General features: G+C 42.9%; 1 long non-coding RNA gene across 1 annotated transcript; it reads right to left on the bottom strand.

The window, feature by feature from the left end:
- Positions 1-1,398: 1,398 nt before the first annotated feature.
- On the bottom strand, positions 1,399-24,560 carry LOC143982948 (uncharacterized). The gene is made up of 2 exons (XR_013274545.1): positions 24,253-24,560; positions 1,399-1,734 (listed from the first exon to the last, which is right to left on the bottom strand). It is a non-coding gene; the product is annotated as an uncharacterized LOC143982948 (long non-coding RNA).
- Between the last annotated feature and the right edge of the window lie 810 nt (positions 24,561-25,370).

Genomic DNA, 25,370 nt, shown 5'->3' with positions numbered 1-25,370 from the left:
GACAGTGGCAGCTGCACAACCATTGATGCTGTTCAAAAAAAATCTGGATTTTCCCCCTATAATCCATATCAGACCCTTATTCTAGATAGGGGGCTGTTTTTTTTTTTTTTTTAGGGGTCCATGACAAAAAACAGGAACATGGTGTGGAGTTTCCCCAGCATCCATTTAAGATTCTTATCCAAGCATGCAGTCTGGTTAGCCAGGAAAGGGAGGGGCAGTAATTGTGTACCTTCCTCCTTACTGAACCATACCAGGCCACATGCGCTCAACATGGGAAGGGTACATATGTTGATGGGGGACAAAAAACAATTTCCCACATCCCTAGCCCAAAGGATGTGGGGGTCTACGGGGGGAACTTATCGGAATCTGGGAACCCCTTTAAAATATATCATCCCACGTGAATGAATAGAGGGTACATAGTAAAAAAACACAAAGTAGATAAAAACACAACTCTGTGACAAAGTCTTTTATTTAAAAATCATGTCATCCCATGTAGACACATGCCAGCCTTTATTAATGCTAAGATAGTCTGCTCCTGATGGACTCTGCAAATAAAAATTATCCAGCTGACAGCTGAATGTAAACAAAGTGGTGGTGTTGGGGGGCGGGGGTGGGGGGAGGGTGATATCATTGACCAAACAATGTAACCTGATTTAGTCAATGAATTTGCCTGGAATCCACCACCCTTTGTTTACATTCAGCTGCATTGTTACATGTTACCCAGGTGCATACCTCAAAAATAGAAAATTGGCCTTAAAAAGGTGGCCAGAAAATATTGAGAGATATGGCTCCTATAGACTTCAAATGGGTTTGCCACTGTTCATGGTTCACATATATTTTGTTCATTTGCAAACATCTAGCAAACCAAACTTTACCTCTTGGGTGTCCATGTCTCTTGCTTGGTTTACCACTGCCACTACCAGATGATCCTTCCCCTTACAATATGTATAGCCTAGACTATATACACTAGTCTCTGGCTTAGAAAAACAACATTCTGTTCAAATATACTGTATATTTCTAACTCAAAGTTCCCTTTTGTGCTGTTGTGAACTGACTTCCCATTAGAGGGTGGCTATGTTCATTCTCCATGGTCCCACTGTATGTAGAAATTTAGCTTCCCTCTCAGGAGCAAGGAAGAGATGGATTAGAGACTATGGGATTTGTAGTGCTCATGGAGTAGTACATATGACTACAATTAACATGCACTGCTCATTCCAAACAAATGGAAATGAGGGTGAAAAGCAGATGTTCAGGAGCTCCCAAAGGACATTACAAGGAGCCAGAAACTTTACAGGTGTGGGCAGTGCTTACACAGAGAGAGCACAGAGGCGAGCTGCAGCTGTTACTTAATGCAAATGGAATTTAAGGTAGTGTCAGATACCATGACCGAGACAGAAGTACAATTCAATCACACTTGTTTATTAAATAAAAATAAAAAGGTAAATAGAAAAAGCGTAGTCAAAGCATAGCCAGAGTCCAGTAACCGGATCGAGTAGTCAGTCAGGCCAGAGTTCAATAACCAGATCGGGTAATCAGCCAGGCCAGAAGTCAGGGATCCAAGTAGAGCAACAGCATGCAGGATAGGGAGACAGAAGGGATGTCAGCAAGCCAGTCTTTAAACAGAACCACAGGAGATGGTTTCTTGTGATGTGACCAAGGTGAAGGCAGAGGTGAAGTGAGCTGGACAGCTTTAAGTAGGCAGGTCAGACGAGCATGATCAGGAACAGCTGGTAACTGTGGAGAGAGATGGGAGCTGGCAATTAGCCGACAGATGAGCAGCCAGCCCAGAGAAGGAAGGGCTAAGCCAGCCCTGACAGGTAGCATTCCATCTGAAAAATGTTATACTTCTCTATGCAGAATAATTAGCTCTTTTATAATCCATCTTCCAAATTCTTAACTCTTTACTTTGTATACTATGGACAACAGTTTCTCATTATACTTCATCACTCTTCTCTCTTTGTTGTGCAGCATTTCTAAACTGGTACCGCTGAGCTTGTACCGTGCTCCACCAGTCCAGTAACCTGTTGCCTCATCCCAGTGACATTGATTCATATATTACACATGAATGCTAGGAAATGTGACTCTTGTACAACACCCATACTTATTCTCTTCTGAGGCCCCACTCCATCCTCCATGATATACAGGCTAGGTCCTGAGGATAACCCATGCCACGAGTTGGACCTAGTATTGGGGTTCTGATCACAAGGGAAGGCGCTTAATCACACAAATTGCCTCACTACTAGACCTTCCTTACCTTCTGTCACCTATGCCAAGTCACCACTGCTTCCCGACCAGATAACTACTTATGCACATAGACAATAGCACTGTAGTCATTGGCAACGACAAGATAGCCTCCTGCAAATAGATTTACTGCACATTCGACATATGTAGTGCATTTTCTCGTCTTGTCCCCAACTGAACCCTGTTCTGAGATACGCCTTGCGTGCACTCCTTTAAGATTATCTTGGAGTAAGTTTAGACCAGGCAAGGTTAACAACATTATTTTACTGAAAGTTATTTAAGTATAACAAATGAACAGTTTAACACACCCTTAGCAGCATACTTGTTCCTGGGATTGGGAAAACCTGGAACCAAACCTCTGGCTGACTTACTAACAGCAATCATGGTTTCAAAATAAGCTTTGGTAGGCAGAGCCTGTTTCAGGGCTTTTATATTTGTGTTGTAGAAATGAGAAAGGTGAGACCCCGAGATGGGTGATATAAATGGAACAGTTGAGACCCTGGGAGGGGTGATGTCTGCCATGTTAGCTCTCCTGTAGCTGAAATGGCTGGGGGGGGCCACTGTGCATTTGTGTGGTCCTGACTTATGTTGAAGGATACTGTGCACTGCTGGGGGCAGGCTGTCCTCTCTTTAGACTCCACATACCCCTAAATTTTTGTTAGCCACCTGCCCAATCCTGCTCTTATTGGGCAGTAGGAGGATGACGATTCCATGTTATTGTCATGTGCCAGCCGAGAGTTCAGCAGCAGGGGAGAGGCAGATGGTTTCAGTGTTTGTGTGTTACAGTTAAAGAGTAATTGCACTGTTGAGAAAAAAAAGCACTCCCCTCTGGATGATCTATGTAGATTGCAAGGATTTTATCAAACTTTGTTGCAGAGTCCTACCTTTTGTTATTCTGAAGAAATAGCTGTTTATCTGTGCCCATGTGCAGAGTGAAGCTGTATAGATGTGGTTTTATAATTATCAATCAGCTACTGCATCTGCAGTGATGTAATTAGGAAAGTGGTAGGGTCTGCATCCCTTTAGATGTGTTTCCTTTTAAAGTATTGCACCAAAAAGGATATTTTGTTGCAGGGGATACCAGAAATATGCAGACTTCTGGGAAAATCAGTGAGCCAATCACACAAGCAGGACATTACATATCTGGAGGGCATCCTGTACACCATCTGTGTACAGAACACGTCCAGATAGCCATATTGCATTGCATTTTACAGAAAATTACAGCACTGAAGATTGAAAAGGAAAGGTAATTTTTAATAGCATTCAATTACAATATGACCTTTAACACACCTGACATCCTTTCACCATCGTCTCATAACAGGCATGAGCCATATACAGAGAACCTAAACCCTCGTTTCCCCCCCTACAGCCTACGTAAAACATTGCCAACTGCTGCATCTCTTTGTAGCAATGACAATGGGCAGCTTACTCACCAGTGTATTCATTATTCAGGTGTATTGGTCTGTGGGACTCTCATTCATTTGTAGTAAAACAGCACTCCAGCAAATCCAATAAAAAAAGTGCACGTAAGTAAAATGGTTAAGGTTTATAAAAATGCTCTTTTGTAAGCCTTAATGACTTTAAAACGGTATGCATTTTCAGTCTGTGATGGCACAGCACCATCGCTCATGGAGCATTCTGCAAACCTTTCAAAAAATCTTACATCATCACTAAAAATAAATACCTGCCAGGAGGTAAGCAGTCTTCATTCTCCTTTTCAACAGTGATGACCTTGCAGAATAATGAGGTGTCAAGCAGGCACACTGTCTTGCTTGTCTGCCTGGCAGCACCTCACCCATGGCACGCACAAAAAATTATTGACAGCGGACTGCAGCTAGAACATCTACTGCCTTTTTGATGTCTAGCCATCCAGTTAAATGTTGATTTAGTTCACAAAAGGAGTGTGCAGCTTACACGCTAGGCCAAGACCTATGAAACTGAAGCTTTATTATCTTATCCTAAAATACTGCTATTCAGTAGAAGACAAGTCAGAAAAGTGTACCAGAAGCACAGCTGAAGCATTATAAAGAATGGCTCCTATTTCAAAAGTGTCCTAGAAGTACCCATATTTAACGGCGTATAACACACGCTTTTTTCCCCTGAAAATCGGGGGCAAATCAGAGGTGCGTGTTATACGTTGACAGTGTACCTCAGAGGGGGCCGAGCGCCGCCGGAATTCACCGAGCCGCCATCTCCTCTGCACTCGGCTCTCACGTCGCATACACACAGTCCCGCCTCCACCACTGGCATTGGACCAGTGTTCTGCCTATCACAGGAGCTGGTCCAATGCTGATGGCAGAGGCGGGACTGTGTGTCGTGAGAGCCGAGTGGAGAGGAGATGATGGCTCTGTGATTTCCTGAATCAGGCTGAAAATTATGAGAGATGGTGAGGCTGCAAACTAACTAAAATTAGTTTAAAAAAACAGCATCAATCAGGCTGCATTGAGGACATTAATCAGGCTGCAGATGGACGTTGATGGGCACTGACCCTTAATTTGGTTCAAAGTTGTTTATTGAAAAAAAAAAAAAACATTTCCTGAAACTTCCTTCTTAAAATTAGGGTGCGTGTTATACGCTGGCACGTATTATACACCGATAAATATGCTAAGTGAAGTAAAGTGAATTTAATGTCCGAATCATAGCAGCACCTTTTGACCCACCTTCCTGGTCAAGCAGGAAGGGGTCATAGCACCGTTCTAACGCACATCTATTATACATTGGTGCCTAAGTCCCAAATGATGTCGGCCCCAGTGAGATCTATGCTGTGTGGCTAACTATTAACTGGAGTCTCTTATCCTTTATTTCTTTTTAATCCTGTCACTTTGGTGTGCACTTCATTCTTATGTTTTGCACTTTTTTGCCTTCGATGAAGCCAATGCATAGGTGAAACATGTTGGGATTTGGGTTACTTCATGTTTGTGCATCTTAATATTTGGTAAGAGAACAGAAACGTATAGAGAGGCATAAATACTAAATACACTTTTCTTAACCACTTCAATACTGGGCACTTAAACACCTTCCTGCCCAGATCAATTTTGAGCTTTCAGCACTGTCACACTTTGCATGACAATTGCGCAGTCATGCTACACTGTACCCAAATTACATTTTTATCATTTTTTTCCCCACGAATAGAGCTTTCTTTGGGTGGTATTTGATCACCTCTACCTTTTTTATTTTTTGCTAAACAAATAAAAAAAGACCGACATTTTTGAAAAAAAAAAATTTTTTTTGTTTCAGTTTCAAATCTTTGTAAATAAGTAAGTTTTCTCCTGTACTGATGGGGCTGCACTGATGGGCACCGATGAGGTGGCATTGATGGGCACTGATAAGCAGCACCAACAGGTGGCAGTGATGGGCGACACGGATGGGCACTGATAGGTGGCACAAATCGGCACTGATAGCTGGCACGGATTGCCATGGATAGGCGGCACAGATGGGCATGGATAGGCAGCACGGATGAGCATGGATGGGCACTGATAGGCAGAATGGATGGGTACTGATAGGTGGCACGGATGGGCACTGATAGGCTGCATTGTATTGTATTATATTGTACTGATGGTTGCCAATCAGTGCCAAACGATAATACATGCCAATCAGTGATGCCCATTGTGGGCACTGATTGGCATCCATTGTGGGCACTGACTGGCATCCCTGGTGGTCTAGGGTGGCATACCTGGTGCTAGGCATTCCTGGTGGCATCCCTGGTGGTCCAATGTGGGCATCCTCAGGGGGCTGCACTGATAATCGATCAGCACAGACCCCCCCTGTCAGAGGAGCAGCCGATCGGCTCTCCTCTACTCGCATCTGACAGACGCGAGTAAGGGAAAGCCGATCAGCCGTGATTGGACACGGCTGATCACGTGGTAAAGAGTCTCCGTCTGAGACTCTTTACCGAGATTGTAGTTGCGAGGTGTCAGACTGACACCCCGCAACAATGATCGCCGCGATGTGTGCCCCCGGGGGTGCACAGCGGCTCAAAATCCTGAGGACGTCATATGACGCCCGGTCAGGATTTTGAAACCACTTTGCCGCCGTCATTCTGCTATAGGGTGGGCGGCAAGTGGTTAATATCCCTTGCGCTTTTCTCCCTTTAGCTGAGGGTGAAACAAAGATAACAAAATGGGAGTATTAGTGAGCCACATAGGATTCTTTAGTGGACTAAAATTAATTTCCCAAGAATATGCAGTATGTGGTTGATAAAATTTAACATAGCTGAAATCTTTTACCAGCGAGAAAATCCTCATAAAACACCTAGTTTTATTTTCACAACACCTTTGTTTATATCTTCGATCTGCTTTTCACAAAACTTATCATTACTTATTGGACTTGATGGACTCATCTGGACTTTTACTTTAAAACACTAGGTGGAGATAGAGCATTTATTAATCATTTTGGCTTGCCTCAAATGTTTTTTTGTTTGCAATATTTCTTTTAACTTTTATCTGTAGGCTTATGCTAACTTCCTCATACTAAGGGGCAGTAGGTTTTCATAAGCTACAGATACAATGGGTAAAATAAGTATTGAACACATCTCCATTTTTCCAGGTAAATTATATTTCCTAAGGTTCTATTGACGTAAATTTCCACCACGTTGGTAACAACCCATGCAATCCATACATACAAAGACACTAAAACACAAAAGTTCGGAAATTAAGTTATGTGTAAAAAAAAATTAAAAATAATGGCATGACACAGGGAAAAGATTGCATATGCTAACTGAAATGTATTTAATACTTTGTACAAAATCCTTTGTTGGTAATGACAGCTTCAAGACACCTCCTATATGGAGAGACTAGTCTCATGCATTTGTCAGGTGTGATTTTGTCCCATTATTCCACACAAACATTCTTTAAATCTTGAAGGTTCTGGGCCTCTTCTGTGAACTCTGTGATCTTTAGTTCTTTCCATAGATTTTCTATTGGATTCAAGTCAGGTGATTGGCTGGATTATTCTAGCAGCTTTTTTTTTTTTTTTCTTTGAAACAAGAGTTTGCTTGGCTTTGTGTTTGAGATCATCCTCTTGCTGAAATGTCCATCCTCATTTCATCTTCATCATCCTGGTAGATGCTAGCAGATTTTTATCAAGAATGTCCTGGTACATTTTTTCCATTTGTCCTTCCTTCAACAACATGAAGTTTGCCAGTACCGTATTCTGAAAAACAGCCCCATGCCATGATGTTCCCACCTCCAAACTTCACTGTTTGTATGATGTTTTGGGGCGTTGTGTAGTGCCATTTAATCTCCAAACATGGTGTGTATTATGGCATCCAAAGAGTTCCATTTTTGTCTCCTCTGAGCAGACCATATTCTCCCTGTATTTCATAGGCTTGTGTAAATGATGTGCATTAAACCTTAAAAGCTTCAACTTGCTTTTTCTTCAGCAATGGTGTCTTGCGTTGTGAGTGTGCATACAGGCCATGGCGGTTGTGTGAATTAATAAAACAAATAATAGTTTGCTAAACCTCAACAAAAATAAAATAAACTCCACTACTTTTCACTTATTTATTGAGGTTTATTATTAATTTTGAGGTTAAGCGCACTATTATTTGTTTTATTATTTATACATGTGGTACCATAACACATTTTGAATAGTTGCCGCTGTTTCTCATTTATATCAATAAATATTTTCACAATTTTTTCTGCATTTTATCCATATGAGTGCTTTAGTCATTTTAATTTAGGTTGCGTGCATTACTTATCTAAAAAAGACAGAGCCTGGAGTTGACATGCGTAAGACATGTTGGATTTTAAATATGTTATATGCTGTCTTTTATTGAAATATATGTGAGTTTAATAGATGAAGCTGGGTGAGTGAGGCTTATTCCATTTAATACCTGGTACTGGACTATTTGAGGCACTTTATTTTTTTGCATATCGGTCTGGAGTTGCTGGTGATCATCACGGGGGCAACCTTTAAAGGAGAAATATACGAGGTGCAAACCGTGTTTGATCCCTGCGGGACCTTGGCGGGAACCATTAAAGATCAGTTTGGAGCCTTTTTCCTGATGGGAATTATCATTAGTTGTGAGCGAGTTTGACCCTGTCAGGGTCTAAGCCCTTGTACACATGGTCGGACATTCCGATGGACAATGTCCGATAGGACCGTGTTGTCGGATAATCCGACAGTGTGTGGGCTCCATCGGACTGTTTTCGTCGGAACATCCGACGGACCAAGTTTTCCAGCTGGGCTATAAAATTTTCCGACAACATGATCCGATCGGACTTTGTCCGATCATGTGTAGAGAAGATCGCACAAAGTGCCACGCATGCTCAGATCAAATTCCTACACCAAAGCTATTGGCTACTAGCCTGAATGTAGTCCTGTCCTAACGAAATAACGTCATCACGTTAAGTACGATCGGATTTTCTGATAACTTTTCCGACTGTGTGTATGCAACAGTTTCGGACAAAATCCGTCAGACAAAATCCGACGGATTTGGTTGTCAGAATGTCCAACCGTGTGTACAAGGGCTAAGCCCTTGTACACACGGTCGGAGAATCTGACGGAATGTGTCCTATCGGACCGTGTCGTCAGATAATCCAACTGTGTGTGGTATGCATCGGACTGATTCCATCCGAATCTCCATCGGACCCAATTTTCCAACATGTTGGAAATATTTCCCGACCAACTGGGCCGGACGGACCTAATCCGTTCATGTGTAGAGAATTTTGATCGGACCAAGTGTCACGCATGCTCAGATCAAATTCCTACATCAAACCTATTGGCTACTAGCCTGAATGTAGTCCCATCGTAACGAAATTACGTCATCACGTTCTGAAAGATCGGATTTTTCGTCAACTTGGCCCGACCGTGTGTATGCAAAAATTTCGGACACAATCCGTCGGAACAAAATCCGACGGATTTGGTTGGCAAAATCTCCGACCGTGTGTACGTGGGCTAAGAAGGAGGCGAGCAGCCATTTCACCTGGTGAAGGAAGCTCTAGTCACAGATTGTTGGTTTATCTGAGAAGCACTTTTTTCTCACAGTGGAATTTGAAGCACACGTTATATAAGAAGATTTTGTGTTCCAATTAACTTTCATATATATTTTAAAATTGGGAAAGACTCCGCACTTAGGATCAGGGAAGGTGTGCAGCCTCCCCTAATAGACCCCCTAAGGGGCTAGTTAATGTGAGTAAGTGAAGTGGGGTAGATAGCGCTACCTATATATGGGGGAAACCTATTCCCTAGTTTACAAACAAATATGTGCGCCCTAACACGCTAAAGTGCTCAAATAATCAAATGATGGTACTACAATCATAAATATCAACGCGATCTAAAAATAATAGTGCAAACAAACCAAATCATTAATGGCATATATATAGTAAGAGACCAAAATTAATGACTCCTGTGTATAAAAAAATTGGATACCAGGAAAAGTTCCCAAATTCATCAGAAAAATGAATCAAGAAATGAATATGTGTACCAGTCTAAATAATGAAAAGCCCAAAAACGGTGTGAAGATGGTGAAGCTCCAAAATGACCAAATGTTCAAACGATCAAGTGACTCTTGTGCTCAACAGATCAGGTGACTCATGTGCTCCCCCTTGTGGGTCCCCACTCAGCAGCTCCTGATACCCCTGCAGGGGTGGTAGGCATATATGGATAACCGTGGGTTGTCTCCCTTGGTGGTTTTTCCAGTGGTCTGCCTGTAGCCTATTGTGACATTCCTCGCTAGCTTCTCCAGCTATTCCACTGGACCAGGGTGCCCAAACTGGTCTCCTGCTCAGCACTTCACCAATCGCCGTATCCAAAGAACTGGTCAGTAGCTTCCCAAGATTAGATCTTCTGAATCTCCAAACCAGATGACAATGTCTTACACTATTCAATATATCTTCAGCTAATGGAGTCCTGACTGAACTTGTACGAGATGCTCTAAAGTCCTTCTTACACCCCAACTCGCACAAGGTTTTACATCTTCAGCTTTCCCAGAATCTTATCAGAAGGCTGAGTGATGTCACCAGGACCTTGCCAGCTGCACACCTCCCACAGGGCTCTGCTGATTGCAAAGCATAACCTGTCCACCTTCTCCCTTATGCCTTTCCCAGAAGTTAGCACAGTGCAGACTTTGGCAGGAAACAGGTTCAATAAGCTAGATGAGCCTTCCTGTCATGGCTGCCTCCAGTTAGTTTTAGGTAATCCTTCCCACCCAGAGGAGAAAGTAAGAATCTCATCTAGCTTATTGAAAATGAACCTGTTTCTTGCCAAAGTTACATTTTTTAGATATCCATTCATTGTTTTTTTGTGATAACATCCTGGTGATAGCGGCAGCTAGATTTATTGCATATGGTTTATGTCACAGTTTCTGCATTTATTTGAACTTTTATATTCACACACCACTAGGTGGCAGCACACAAGTAACACATATCCTATTGCATGCATTACTTATTGTTTTCTTTGAAACAATTGTACCTGCTAATTCCAGGCCTTTCTTAAGCTCTCTACAAGTGGTTCTTGGCTCTTGGACAACTCTTTTGATGATTCTTTTTCAGAAATATTCTGACAGAGAACACCTGGACGTGGCTAGTTTATGGTGAAATTATGTTCTTTCCACGTCCAGATTATGGCCCCAACAGTGCTCACTGGAGCATTCAGAAGTTTAGAAATTGATCTGTAACCAATGCCATCAGTATGTTTTGCAACAATAAGGTTGCAAAGGTCCTGAGAAAGCTCTTTGCTTTTACCCATTATGACACCTTTTTATAGGCCATCAGTTCAGGCTAAACCAGCCGATATTAATTTGTGCTGACAAGGGGCAGGATTGCTTTCTAATTACTGATAGATTACAGCGGGTGTCTTGGCTTTCCATGCCTTTTTGAACCTCCTTCTTCATGTGTTCAATACTTTTTCCCTGTGTCATTCATTTTCTTACACATAACTTAATTTCTGAACATATTTTTTTTTTTTACAGTTTCTTTGTATGTATGAATTGCATGGGTTGTTACTGACATGTGGTAAAATGTCATGTCAATAGCACCTTTAGAAATATATTTACCTAGAAAAATGGTGACGTGTTCAATACTTATTTTACCTGCTGTATCTCACAATTTAATGGCAGTTATAAAGTCCACACCAATACCATTGCAGGGTTTATTATTAAGTAAACATACTGTATATGATGTCGTTATGTTGAAAAATATCAAAATCCAAAGCAGTAAAAACCCTATCTGCTTTTAGGCCATATAACCCTCTTAAAGCGGAGTTCCACCCAAAAATGGAAGTTCTGCTTTTCCAGTTCCTCCCCCCCCTCTGGTGTCACATTTGGCATCTTTCAAAGAGGAGCAGATACCTGTCTAATACAGGTATTTTGCTCCCACTTCGAGCCACCTGCGGGCATCTATGCCACTTCTCGTCCCCCCCCCGTCTTTTGGGAGACACACGGGTCCCAGAAAACAGCAGGGATGAGTGAGATAGCGCAGCACGAGTTGCACATGTGCAGTAGGAATCCAACCCACCTGACATTCTGGGTTCAGACATCCTGTTAATACTATAAAGCAAGAATCAAGCACCTCAATAGTCTTCTGAAATGTTTTACTTGAATCAAATAGGAAAAGCTGTGATAACAGTGCCAACTCAGCAAACAGACTCCTCCCAAACACAACAAAGGTACACTATATTCAGATCCTAGGTCACCTTCAGAGTGGATGTTTCAGTTAACTAGTAGATAAATGCAATCTAAACAGCCTATGCTATATTAATGGGAGAGCTAATCTCCCGCTGGTGTTATTTATTTTTGTATATTTAATTATGAATAATATATTATATTTATGAATATTCATAGGGTATAAATATTTAGGGAGGGTGCATTATGGGAAAGGGTATAAATATTCAGGGAGGGTGCATTATGAGAGGCTGTGGTCAAGGGAGGCTGCTCGTGATGCAGCTGCTGATTTAAGCCTGCCTAGCCTGAAGGGGACCTGGGAAGTAATGAGGCCTGGAGGCATGCTGTTGCTGATATTCACTGGATGCGCAATGGAGTACCATATACACAGTATTTCACAAAAGTGAGTACACCCTAACATTTTTGTAAATATTTTACTTTTCATCTGACAACACTGAAGAAATGACACTTTGCTACAATGTAAAGTAGTGAGTGTACAGCTTGTATAACAGTGTAAATTTGCTGTTCCCTCAAAAGAACGCAACACAAAGCCATTAATGTTTAAACCACTGGCAACAAAAGTGAGTACACCTCTAAGTGAAAATGTTCAAATTGGGCCCAAAGTGTCAATTATTTGAATGGCCCAGTCAAAATCCAGACCTAAATCCAATTGAGAATCTGTGGCAAGACTTGAAAATTGCTCTTCACAGATGCTCTCCATCCAATCTGACAGAGCTTGCGCTATTTTGCAAAGAAGAATGGGCAAAAATGTCACTCTCTAGATGTGTAAAGCTGGTAGAGACATCCCCAAAAAGACTTGCAGCTGTAATTGTATTGACTCAATTTTGAAAACCATTTATCATTTTCCTTCCACTCCACAATTATGTGCCACTTTGTGTTGGTCTATCACATAAAATCCCAATAATATACATTTACATTTTTGGTTATAACATGACAAAATGTGTAAAATTTTCAAGGGGTGTGAATACTTTTTTTTAAGACACTGTAATGTTTGCTACTGAAGTAGTATGCCCATTTAGGGCTTCCTTTATTATTATTATGGTTTTCTTTTTTCTTTCTTTTGTATGTGAGAGCTTATGTGCCTGTTTGTACTTTTGTATTTGTACTTGTTTGAAAATAGAAATAAAAAATAAACAAACAAACCACATGCAGATTAACCACTTCCCGACCAGCGCACGACGATGTACGTCGACAGAATGGCACGGGCAGGCATATTGGCGTACAGGTACGTCTAATATTCAATGCCGCCCTGCCATCGGGAGCACGCCACCGGCGGCGCGCTCCCGCGCTAGTCGGGACCCCCGTGAGTCCGGTCGCGGGACCCGCGGACTCGATCGCCGCGGGCATCCCCGCGATCGTCTCACGGAGCGGCCGAATGGAGGAAATGCTGTGTAAACAACATTTTTCCATTCTGCCTAGCAACTAGTGATGCTGATCTCTGCTCCATGTGATTGGAGCAGAGATCAGTGTTCACTAAATGAAAGCCCAACCCCCCCACAGTTAGTAACACACCCCTAGGAACACTTAACCCCTACACTGCCACCCACTGGTTAACCCCTTCACTGCCAGTGTCATTTACACAGGAATCACTGCATTTATATAGCAGTGATTACTGTATAAATGACAATGGTCCCAAAAATGTGTCAAAAATGTCCGATGGGTCCCCCACAATGTCGCAGTCACAATAAAAAATCGCTGATCGCCGCCATTACTAGTAAAAAAAAAAAAAAAATTATTAATAAAAATGCTATAAAACTATCCCTATTTTGTAAACGCTATAACTTTTGCGCAAACCAATCAATAATCGCTTATTGCGATTTTTTTTTACCAAAAATATGTAGAAGAATACGTATCGGCCTAAACTGAGGGAAAAAAATGTTTTTTTATATATTTTTGGGGGATATTTATTATAACAAAAAGTAAAAAATAATGCGTTTTTTTCAAAATTGTCGCTCTATTTTTGGTTATAGCGCAAAAAATAAAAACCGCAGGGGTGATCAAATACCACCAAAAGAAAGCTCTATTTGTGGGAAAAAAAGGATGTCAATTTTGTTTGGGAGCCACGTCGCACGACCGCGCAATTGTCAGTTAAAGCGACGCAGTGCCGAATCGCAAAAATGGGTCTGGTCTTTGACCAGCAAATTGGTCCGGTCTGCAAGTGGTTAAAGGGGATATTCATCCTCAAATATAAGGCCCCATTCACACCTGAGCGTTTTGTAGCTTGAAGCCTGAAGCTACAAAACGCTAGAGGGGGAAAAAATCGATTATTCTCAATGGAGATGGCTCACATCTCCACTCCATGTCGCCTGAAGCCGAACGCCTGAAGCTCAAACAAGTTCCGGACCCTTTTTCTGTAGCTCGAATCGAGCAGATTTGGGCGTTTTTCTTCTTTTTACATTGGTGACCTTTTGCCCTGCACAAAATCGCGGCAAAAACGCAGCGAAATCGCGGTAAAAACCGCTGCAAAATCGCACGATTTTCTGCTTGAAAACGCTACTCTCAGGTGTGAATGCAGCCTAAAAGTTTTTCTACTTTCCACCCATCCTCCTTTCCTATAGATACAGAGCACACTTTTTTCCCCCTTGTTTACCTTTTTTTTCATGAAAAGAACTTAGCCCCCCCCAATGTCACTCACCTGGGTGAATGACATGTATTATGCCCACTGTGCCTCCTGGAATATGCATGTCACATGTGTGGTGGTTACATAGCTGTTATTCAGTCTAATAGCTTTTCAATCCTCCCACTGCCATGCGCTGTCAATCAATGTAAAGTAGACATGATGTGGAACTAGTCTCTATGTTTCCTTATCAGGCTCCGCCCACCCAGTGACAAGTAATTTCCCAAATACGGGCACTGCATGGACTTAAGATTTACTTGAGAAGCACTTTGTCATGTGGACGCCATTAGAGTCACATTCATATGGGATATTTATTATTATTTTAGTTTTTTGTGTTTGGTAATTGAGAATTATTTCAGTTTGGGTGGAGTAATTGAGAATCACGATTGATACGTTGGATATTCACATGGATTTGTAAGTTTTCCTGAATTTGACGCATACAGTATCTCACAAAAGTGAGTATACTCCTCGCATTTTTGTAAATATTTTATTATATCTTTTCACAGAAGAAATTATACTTTGCTACAATGTAAAGTAGTAAGTGTACAGCTTGTATAACAGTGTAAATGTGCTGCCCCCTCAAAATAACTCAACACACAGCCATTAATGGCTAAACCGCTGTCAACAAAAGTGAGTAGACCCCTAAGTGATAATGTCCAAATTGAGCCAAATTAGCCATTTTTCATCTCCAGTGCCACGTGACTCATTAGTGTTAGAAAGGTCTCAGGTGTGAATGGTAAGGAGGTGTGTTAAATTTGGTGTTATTGCTCTCACTCTCTCATACTGGTCACTGGAAGTTCAACATGGCACCTCATGGCAAAGAACTCTCTGAGGATCTGCAAAAAAGAATTGTTGCTCTACATAAAGATAGCCTAAGCTATAAGAAGTTGCCAAGACCCTGAAACTGAGCTGCAGCATGGTGGCCAAGACCATACAGCAGCTTAACGGCCAGGTCTTGCTATAGTTGACCAAAGAAGTTCAGTGTACGTACTCAACATCATACCCAGAGGTTGTCTTTGGGAAATAGATGTATGAGTGCTGCCAGCATTTCTGCAGAGCTTGTCAGTGCTCAGACCATATGCTGCCCACTGCATCAAATTGGTCTGCATGGCTGTCGTCCCAGAAGGAAGCCTCTTCTAAAGATGATGCACAAGAAAGCCTGCAAACAGTTTGCTTAAGACAAGTCGACTATGGACATACTAGAACCACGCCCTGTGGTCTGATAAGATAAAGAGAAACGTATTTGGTTCAGATGGTGTCAAGCGTGTGTGGCGGCAACCAGGTGAGGAGTACAAAGACAAATGTGTCTTGCCTACTGTCAAAGATGGTGGTGGGAGTGTCATGAGTGCTGCCAGGACTGGGGAGCTACAGTTCATTAACCACTTCGGTACCGCGCTATTGCCAAATGACCTACATTTCCGGGACTACGTCTATTGACGTCGTCCCGTGTACGAGCGGGCTGCGTGCCCCCTGAGGGGGGCGCGCGGCGCGCTCTGTGATCGGCGAGTCCATGAGACTCGCCTGATCACCGATCCGTGCAAGGGGTCGATCCCGACCCCTTATCACGTGATCAGCTGTTAGCCAATGACAGCTGATCATGTGATAGAACGGAGCCGGTAATCGGCTATTATTTCTCCTCGCGCTGACAGCGCGAGGAGAAAAAAAAAGCCGATCACCGGCGGGCCGTGATCGGGACATCAGTCCCGATCACGGCCAGTAATGTAAGCGCTCCCCTGCCAGTGCCCACCTGCCCCCTGCAGTGACAATTTAATAAAAGTTAGTGCCCCCCATCAGTGCCACCCAGCAGTGCCCACAGTGCCACCCAGCAGTGCCACCCACAGTGCCCACAATCTGCCTCAAAGGTGCTGCACCCCAGTGCCGCCCATCAGTGCCCAGCAGTGCCGCCCATCAGTGCCCAGCAGTGCCACCTATCAGTGCCCATCAGTCCCATCTATCAGTGGTACCCATCCGTGCCACCAATCCGTGCCATCTTATCTGTGCCCATCTTATCTGTGCCGCCTTATCTGTGCCCATCGGTGCCGCCTTATCTGTGCCTATTAGTGCCGCCTTAACTATACCTATCAGTGTCCACCAGTGCAGCCTATCAGTGCCCACCAATGCAGCCCATCAGTGCCCACCAATGCAGCCCATCAGTGCCCACCAATGCAGCCTATCAGTGCCGCCTAATCAGCGCACTTCAATGAAGGAGAAAAATTACCCGTTTGCAAAATTTTAGAACAAACTATTAAAACATGATTTATTTTTTTGCATCTTTTTTTGTTTGTTTAGCAAAAAATAAAACTCCGAGCTGTGACTAAATACCACCAAAAGAAAGCTCTATTTGTGGGAAAAAAATGATAAAAATTTCATTTGGGTACAGTGTTGTATGCCCGCGCAATTGTCATTCAAAGTGCATCAGCGCTGAAAGCTGAAAATTGGTCTGGGACTGAGGGGGGGTTTAAGTGCCCAGTAAGCAAGTGGTTAAAGGAACCATGAATGCCAACATGTACTGTGAATTACTGACACAGAGCATGATCCCCTCCCTTTGGAGACTGGGGTAATCCAACATGATAACGACCCCAAACACACCTCCAAGACGAACAGTGCCTGCTAAAGAAGCTGAGGGTAAAGGTAATGGACTGGCCAAGCATGTCTCCAGACATGTGGGGCATCCTCAAATGGAAGGTGGAGGAGCGCAAGGTCCCTAGCATCCATCAGCTCTGTGATGTCATGGAGGAGTGGAAAAGGACTCCAGTGGCAACCTGTGAAACTCTGGTGAACTCCATACCCAAGAGGTTAAGGTAATGCTGGAAAATAATAGTAGCCACACCAAATTTTGAAATTTTGGCCCTGATTTGGACCTTTTCACTTAGGGGTGTAATCAGTTTTGTTGCCAGTGGTTTAGACATTAATGGCTGTGTTGAGTTATTTTGAGGGGACAGAAAATTTACACTGTTATACAAGCTGTACACTCACTACTTTACTTTGTAGCAAAGTGTCATTTCTTCAGTGTTGTCACATGAAAAGATATAATAAAAAAATGTGAGGGGTGTACTGACTTTTGTGAGATACTGTAAATAGGATGTTTAACCACTTGCCATCAGATCATGTAATTCATTGGCTTCAAGTGGTTGTACAGCAGCAGGCATCATCCCGCTACCATTTTTTAGAGCGTCTTTCTTGTAATAACAACTGATGCGGCTACGCAGCCACTCCGCTGTTATTACAAACAGCGGGAGGGGGCGTCCCCCTCCTCCCACCGCCTTCTATGGCTCACCCGGGCTCTCCCATCCAAACGGGAGACCCGAGCCACCAGCCAGCATGTCCACCAGCTGGCCAAAGACCCGAACAAAGCCGGACTTGGCTTTGATCGGGTCTCGGATATAGTAAACCGGAAGCGACATACAGACCCCAGATCTCTCCATAAAGAGTACCTGTCACTGCCTATTACTGTCACAAGGGATGTTTAAATTCCTCCTGACAGAAAAAAAAGTGATAAAAAAATATATAATTTAAGGGACAGTGTAAAAAAAATTTAAAATAAATAAATCTTAACGTGCCCTATCCTTCCCTGCTCGCGTGCCAAAGCAAGTACATACATAAGTTTAAAAATAAACCACACACGTGAAGTATCGCCGCGAATGTTAGAGCAAGAGCAATAATTCTAGCACAAGACCTCCTCTGTAACTCTAAACAGGTAACCGTCAAAAATTTTTAAAGCGTCACCTATGGAAATTAGTACTGTTGTTTGTCGCCATTCAACTAGTGTGCGCAATTTTAATGCATGGAATGTTAGGTATCCATTTAGTCATCGTAACATCATTCATATTATGCAAAAAAAATTGGGTTAACTTTACTATATTTTTTTTTTAACCACTTAAGCCCTGGACCATTTTGCTGGCCAAAGACCAGACCACTTTTTGCGATTCGGCACTGCCTCGCTTTAACTGACAATTGCGCGGTCATGCAACGTGGCTTCCAAAAAAACCTGACGTCCTTTTTTCCCACAAATAGAGCTTTCTTTTGGTGGTATTTGATCACCCCTGCGGTTATTTTATAAAAAAAAAAGCGTCAATTTTGAGAAAAAAAACGCATTATTTTTTACATTTTGCTAAATAAATATATATATATATAAAAAAAAAATTTCCTCAGTTTAGGCCGATACCTATTCTTCTACATATTCTTGGTAAAAAAAAAAAAATCGCAATAAGCGTTTATTGATTGGTTTGCCCAAAAGTTATAGCATTTGCAAAAAAGGGGATAGTTTTATGGCATTTTTATTAACAATTTTTTTTTTTTTACTAGTAATGGCAGTGATAAGCGATTTTTATCGTGACTGCGACATTATGGTGGACACATCGGACATTTTTGGGACCACTGTCATTTATACAGCAATCAGTGCTATACAAATGCAGCGATTCCTGTGTAAATTACACTAGCAGTGAAGGGGTTAACCACTAGGTGGCAGTGTAGGGGTTAAGTGTGTCCTGGGGTGTGTTTCTAACTGTTTGGGGGCGTGGCTGTGTGTGTGACACATCACTGATCTCTGCTCCGATCACAGGGAGCAGAAATCAGTGACACTGTCCCTAGGGAGAACAGGGATATGCTTGTTTACATCAGCATCTCCCCGTACTTCCTCCCTGTGAGACGATCACGGGTATCTCTGTGGCGACCGAGTCTGCGGGACCCGCGATCGGACTCACGGAGGTCCCGACCGGCGCACACGTGATGGCACAGTGGCAAATTTAAAGGGACGTACAGGTACGCCCATTTGCCTGTCCGTGCCATTCTGCCGACGTATATCAGCATGCATCGGTCGGCAAGTGGTTAATAAATGAATGTGTATTTTTTCCAAAAAAATTGTGTTTGAAAGACTGCTGCGCAAATACAGCGTGACATAAAATATTGCAACGACCACCATTCTGCTAAAAAATATATAATATATATATATATATATATTATATATATATTATATATATATATATATATATATATATATATATATATATATATATATATATATATATATAAATAATATAATGTTTGGGGGTTCTAAGTAATTTTCTGGCAAACAATACTGATTTTTTTTTTTATATAGTTAGTTTCAGAGAAGACATTGATACATACAGTCATAAGCATCAGATGATTCTATGTTTTTAATATCATATAACATGGGGGGGAGTGCAATAAAACCAGTGTACCATATCAGGGCTATGTAACGATAAACAACACTATAGGAAGTGCACCAGCTGTGACATGGGAAGAGGAATGAAGGGGAGGTTGGGGTATAGAACATGTGAAAAGGGGCAAGGAGAGAGATAGCAGAGGAAAAAATGAGGCATAAACAAATATTCTCGTTGTCTGTGATATGCAGGCCTCCGCCTCTAACAAAATTATACGAGACTGTTAGCGTTTAGATCTCCGGCACTACCGACGAAGGCATAAAGATTGTAAAGCAGGGGTAGGCAACCCCCAGCATGGGTGCAGCAAGCGGCACTTGAAGCCTCTTTTGCCACCACTCAACTCCCTCCCCATCAGCAGAGCAGCACAGGGAAGTGTCAGTGAGACAATAGCACTGAGGGGAGGGCACTGTGCCCCCACACATTGTAAAAGATAGAAAACATTTTGTTTGGTTCTCTAGCTGTAGCTAGAGATGGTTCAGCGATTGTCGGCTTTTCTGATGGGGAAGAGATTGGGTGCAGTTCTGCTGGGGGTGGGGGGCGTCCCTATTTTTAGGAGGAGGACTGTCTTGGCTACTGCTAAAGCCAATCACAATCCTGCTACCCCCGTCCACCATCTGGATGAAGATGACTCACTTGGTTGCCACTACTAATTTCAGAAAGAAGGGATTTCCCTGTGATTGAGAAAACCCCAATCAGGTGACAGTTTTTGGAATTACTGTTGAGCTTCTGGGAATTTTGTTGAAATTAACCCTGAACCTTTGCGTCACTTACTACTAAACCCATCCCTTTAAGCCACAGCCAGCATTCAGCACAATGAAAATCACACCCAACCACTTTTTTTCTCAGCTGCGGGGGCCCACCTTATGATCTTGCACGCAAGCCCACTGTTTTAAAAAAATGCCCCTGACCTGAGCTCATTATTTGCGCATCCATTCCATATGCTTGTATGTGACATCACATGCAAGCATGTGGGCTGGATGTGAGAGGTGGATGAGCAGGATGAGTATGCCAGGACAGGTAGATGTGTCTCATCTCTGCTTCCTTTCACCACTCTACATATCAAGCATATATAAGATGAGAAGAGGGTACATTGGTGGGGCAGATGTGCAGGGAGGTACAGTGGTGGAAGAGATGAGAAGGGGATTCAGCAGTGGGACAGAAGAGCAGGGGGGTATACTGATGGGCCAGATGAGCAAGGGGGTTCAGTGTTAGGCCAGATGAGCAGGTGATTCAGTGTTGAGGCAGAAAAGTAGGGGGTAGAGCAGTTGGGCAGATTTGAAAGTAGGTGTTTTGGTGGGGCAGATGAGCGGGGGAACAGAGGTGGGGCAGAAGAGCAGGGAGGTACAGAGGTGAGACAGATGTGCAGGAGATACATTGGTGAGGCAGATGAGAAAGTGGGTTACGATGGTGGGGCAAAAAAGCAGATGGGTTCAGTGTTAGGACAGATGAGAAGGCAATTCAGTAGTGAGACAGAAAGGCATGGGGATACGGCAGTGGAGCAGATGTGTAGGGAGGTACAGTGGTGGGGCAAATGAGAAAAGGGGTACATTGATGGGGCAGATGAGCTGGGTGTTTCAGTGGTGGGTCAGAAAAGCAGGGGGGTACAGTGGTGGGGCAGATGAGCAAGGGGTTACAGCGGTGGGGAAGAGGTGCAGGTAGTACAGAGGTGCGGCACATGTGTAGATGAGAAAGGAGGTACATCGGTGGAACACATGAGCAGGGTGTTACAGTGGTGGGGCAGAAGAGCAGGGGGAACAGAGGTGGAACAGATGTGCAGGACATATAGGTTTGTGGGGTAGATGAGAAAGGGGGTTACAGTGGTGGGGCAGATGAGCAGATAAGTTCAGTGTTAGGACAGATGAGAAGATGGAGGTTCAGTGGTGGAGCAGATGTGCATGGAGATACAGTGGTGGAGCAGATGTGCATGGAGATACAGTGGTGGAGCAGATGAGAAGGGGGGAACATTGATGGGACAGATGAGCAGGGGGTTACAGTGGTGGGACAGAAGAGCAGGGTGGTACAGTGACGGGGCAGATGTACAGGGGGTTACAGTGGTAAAACAGATGAGCAGGGGGGTACAGAGGTGGAGCAGATGAGAAAGGAAAATTCCTTTCACCGAGAAGATTTCTATTATTTCCAAATTTTCCCATAACTGTGGTTGAAAATGAATGTCGATTTGACCCCACTAATGATTAGAAAATCAAACATTCTTAAATTATTATTTTTTTGACGGAAGACATTGTTTATTTTTTTTAATTAAAAAAATGTGATCTCTGAGTCTGATATTTAACAGATTCACCCTTTAATAGTATATACAGTATATCTCTCCTTTAATGGTATATAGGGTATATCTTTTCTAATAGTATATACAGTATATCTCTTCTAATAGTATATACAGAATCTCTCTCTAATATTATATAGAGTATCTCTCTCTAATATTATATACAGTATATCTCTTCTAATAGTAGATACTCTGATTAGATATTTTGCTTCCTAACCATAAAGTTGGTTATTTATATTTACCACTGCAGAGAGATTTAGGAATAAATTGCTTTTTTTAAAACTTACATATTAACCGCTTTCCGACTGACGCACGCCGATGTACGTCGACAAAATGGTACGGGCAGGCATATTGGCGTACAGGTACGTCCAATTTTAAATGCCGTCCTGCCATTTCGAGCACGCCGCCGGTGGCGTGCACATCGGCTGGGACCCCCGTGAGTCTGGTCGCAGGTCCCGGGGACTCGATCGCCGCGGGCATACCCGCAATCGTCTCACGGGGCGGCTGAGCTGGGAGATGCCATTGTAAATAGCATCTCCCCGTTCTGCCTAGCAACAAGTGACCATGATCTCTGCTCAATGTGATTGGAGCAGAGATCAGTGTTCACTAAAAGAAAGCCCAGCCCCCAACAGTTAGTAACACGCCCCTAGGAACACTTAACCCCTACACTGCCACCCACTGGTTAACCCCTTCACTGCCAGTGTCATTTACACAGGAATCACTGCATTTGTATAGCAGTGATTGCTGTATAAATGACAATGGTCCCAAAAATGTGTCAAAAATGTCCGATGTGTCCGCCATAATGTCGCAGTCACAATAAAAAAATCGCTGATCGCTGCCATTACTAGTAAAAAAAAAATATTAATAAAAATGCCATAAAACGATCTCCTATTTTGTAAACGGTACAACTTTTGCTCAAACCAATCAATAATCGCTTTTCGCAATTTTTTTTTTTTTTTACCAAAAATATGTAGAAGAATACGTATCGGCCTAAACTGAGGGAAAAAAATGTTTTTTTTATATATTTTTGGGGGATATTTATAACAAAAAGTAAAAAATAATGCGTTTTTTTTTTAATTGTCGCTCTATTTTTGTTTATAGCGCAAAAAATAAAAACCGTAGAGGTGATCAAATACCACCAAAAGAAAGCTCTATTTGTGGGGAAAAAAAGGACGTCAATTTTGTTTGGGAGCCACGTCGCATGACCGCGCAATTGTCAGGTAAAGCGATGCAGTGCCGGATCGCAAAAAGTGGTCTGGTCTTAAGCCAGCAAAATAGTCCGGTCTGTAAGTGGTTAACTAAATTATACACCACAATTTTTTTTAAGGTTATTAACGGATTAATCTAAACAATAATCGGCCAACTAATCAATTAAGAAAATAATCGTTAGTTGCAGCCCTACCCCTGGTCTAGAGGTAGTAGACTATGGCACTGATAACATATTAGAAGTATAATGTATCCAGGTGTCCCATATACTATAAAACAATAATAATTTTAATTTGTAAGCAACAAATGTCAGAAAAAGGACTGGTCTTCAAGTGGTTAACAACATTTTCAATGTTTTCATTTTTTTGGGTGGAGTAACTGAGAATTTCATCAATTCTGGGTGAAACAACCGAGAATCACAATTAAATGTTGGACATTCACATGTTTTTGAGGGTGGACTCTCTCTAGACATTAACATTGAGGGATATAGATACGTTGCTGGGTGGTATTAGCACTATAAAGCTGCAGCATATTATCAATTATAAATGTATTTGCTCCTATCTGAGCCCACACATATTTTAGAGTTTTGATATTTCTAGTAATTATCATTAATAGTATTAAAATTCACACAAAAGTATAAAATGCACAGGATGTGATTTTTTTATATTGAGCTCTAAAATACTGGTGGCACAGAAAGAAAGAGGTTTGTGTCTCAAAGCAATCTGCTTACCTCGTTTTTTTTTTTTTTTTGAGTGAACTTTATGTAACATGCCAGTTTGATGACATACTTCCAATAACAGTTGAAAATCCGTTTGTCCAGCTTGGTCATGTGACCTGTGACGTCATAGTCAAGCTGATCATATAAATAGAACACTCCCCAGCACACCTGGTATCATTTTAGCTTGAGGCTAGCAGAGAGCAGTTTGGCGTACACAAGCTAAACATTGACTCTTTTACTACAACCTTTAATGACCTTCAAAATGCAGCAATTTTTGCTAATTTTAGGAATTATTATTCTTTTTATTCCCAGCTCAAAAGGTATTGTTAGTGACAATTACTTTACAAATAGCTTACACAGAAAAAGCCTTAATATCATATTTACCTATACATACAAGGCGTTTACTGACTGAGTGTGGATGGGCACGGATATGCCAGGGATGGATAGAGTGTGGATGGGCCCGGATGAGCCAGGGATGGATGGAGTGTGGATGGGCACGGATGAGCCAGGGATGGATGGAGTGTGGATGGGCCCGGATGAGCCAGGGATGGATGGGTGTTACATGGGTGGGCACAGATCAGCACTGTGGGTACTCCAGAGACAGCCCACAACGATACTGCACCCGTCTCTCCTCAGGACCCGGCGCGTCACAGGACGGGGTAGAGAGCCAATGACAGCGGCCCTTTAGCACGTGATCGCTCCGTCCAATGACGGAGCGATCACTTGTCAACAAACCGGAGCTTGTCCGGTGCAGCTCCTCCCCTCTCCTCGCACACTGTACCAATCACTGCGAGGAGAGGGGAGGAGCCGCTCCGGACAAGCTCCGGTTTGTTGACAAGTGATCGCTCCGTCATTGGACGGAGCGATCACGTGCTAAAGGGCCGCTGTCATTGGCCCTCTACCTCGTCTTGTGACTCGCCGGTGTCCTTATGATGATGGGACACCTGGTCCTGAGGACCCGAAGGACACAGACACTACCCTTCTGTGCGATTCTGTGAGGCCGTTGTTGTAAAATTTCATGCGACCCGTGATTTTCGCTCACCCCGTCACTTCCGGTGAGGCTACGTCATTCGCACAGCTGACGGCGGGCCTTTACTGCGCATGTGTCAATCCCCTGCCCTTAACAGCGCATGCGCTGTAGATTTATTCTCACGGTGGAGAAAAATTATAGCCTCGAGTGGGCGGAGACTTGCGGGTGGGCGGGCGGAGCTGAACAGATGGTGAGAACGTCCCCGCCCACCCCAAGATTTTCTTCACTGGTGAAGAAAAATCATGGCTTCAAGCTGTGAACAACAAGGCTCAGCGGTCCTACGCAAGAAACACACCAATTTTGGCCACAATGAATATACATAGTAGGAGAGCCACTATATGCACTTACTATAAGATTTTTTTTTTTTTTTTTTTACCACTGCCTGTTTTTGATCTTATAATATGTGACCCCACAGTGCAGAATATGGAGGCCGGTGACCCCACACCCCAGAATATGGAGGCCGGTGACCCCA

The sequence above is a fragment of the Lithobates pipiens genome, unplaced genomic scaffold (assembly GCF_037356315.1).
Source record: "Lithobates pipiens isolate NorthernLeopardFrog02 unplaced genomic scaffold, aLitPip1_a1.2 Scaffold_16, whole genome shotgun sequence".
In the NCBI taxonomy this organism is placed as follows: Eukaryota; Metazoa; Chordata; class Amphibia; order Anura; family Ranidae; genus Lithobates; species Lithobates pipiens.
Note: the sequence above shows the minus strand (reverse complement) of the source record. Positions and strands in the feature narration are given on the sequence as shown.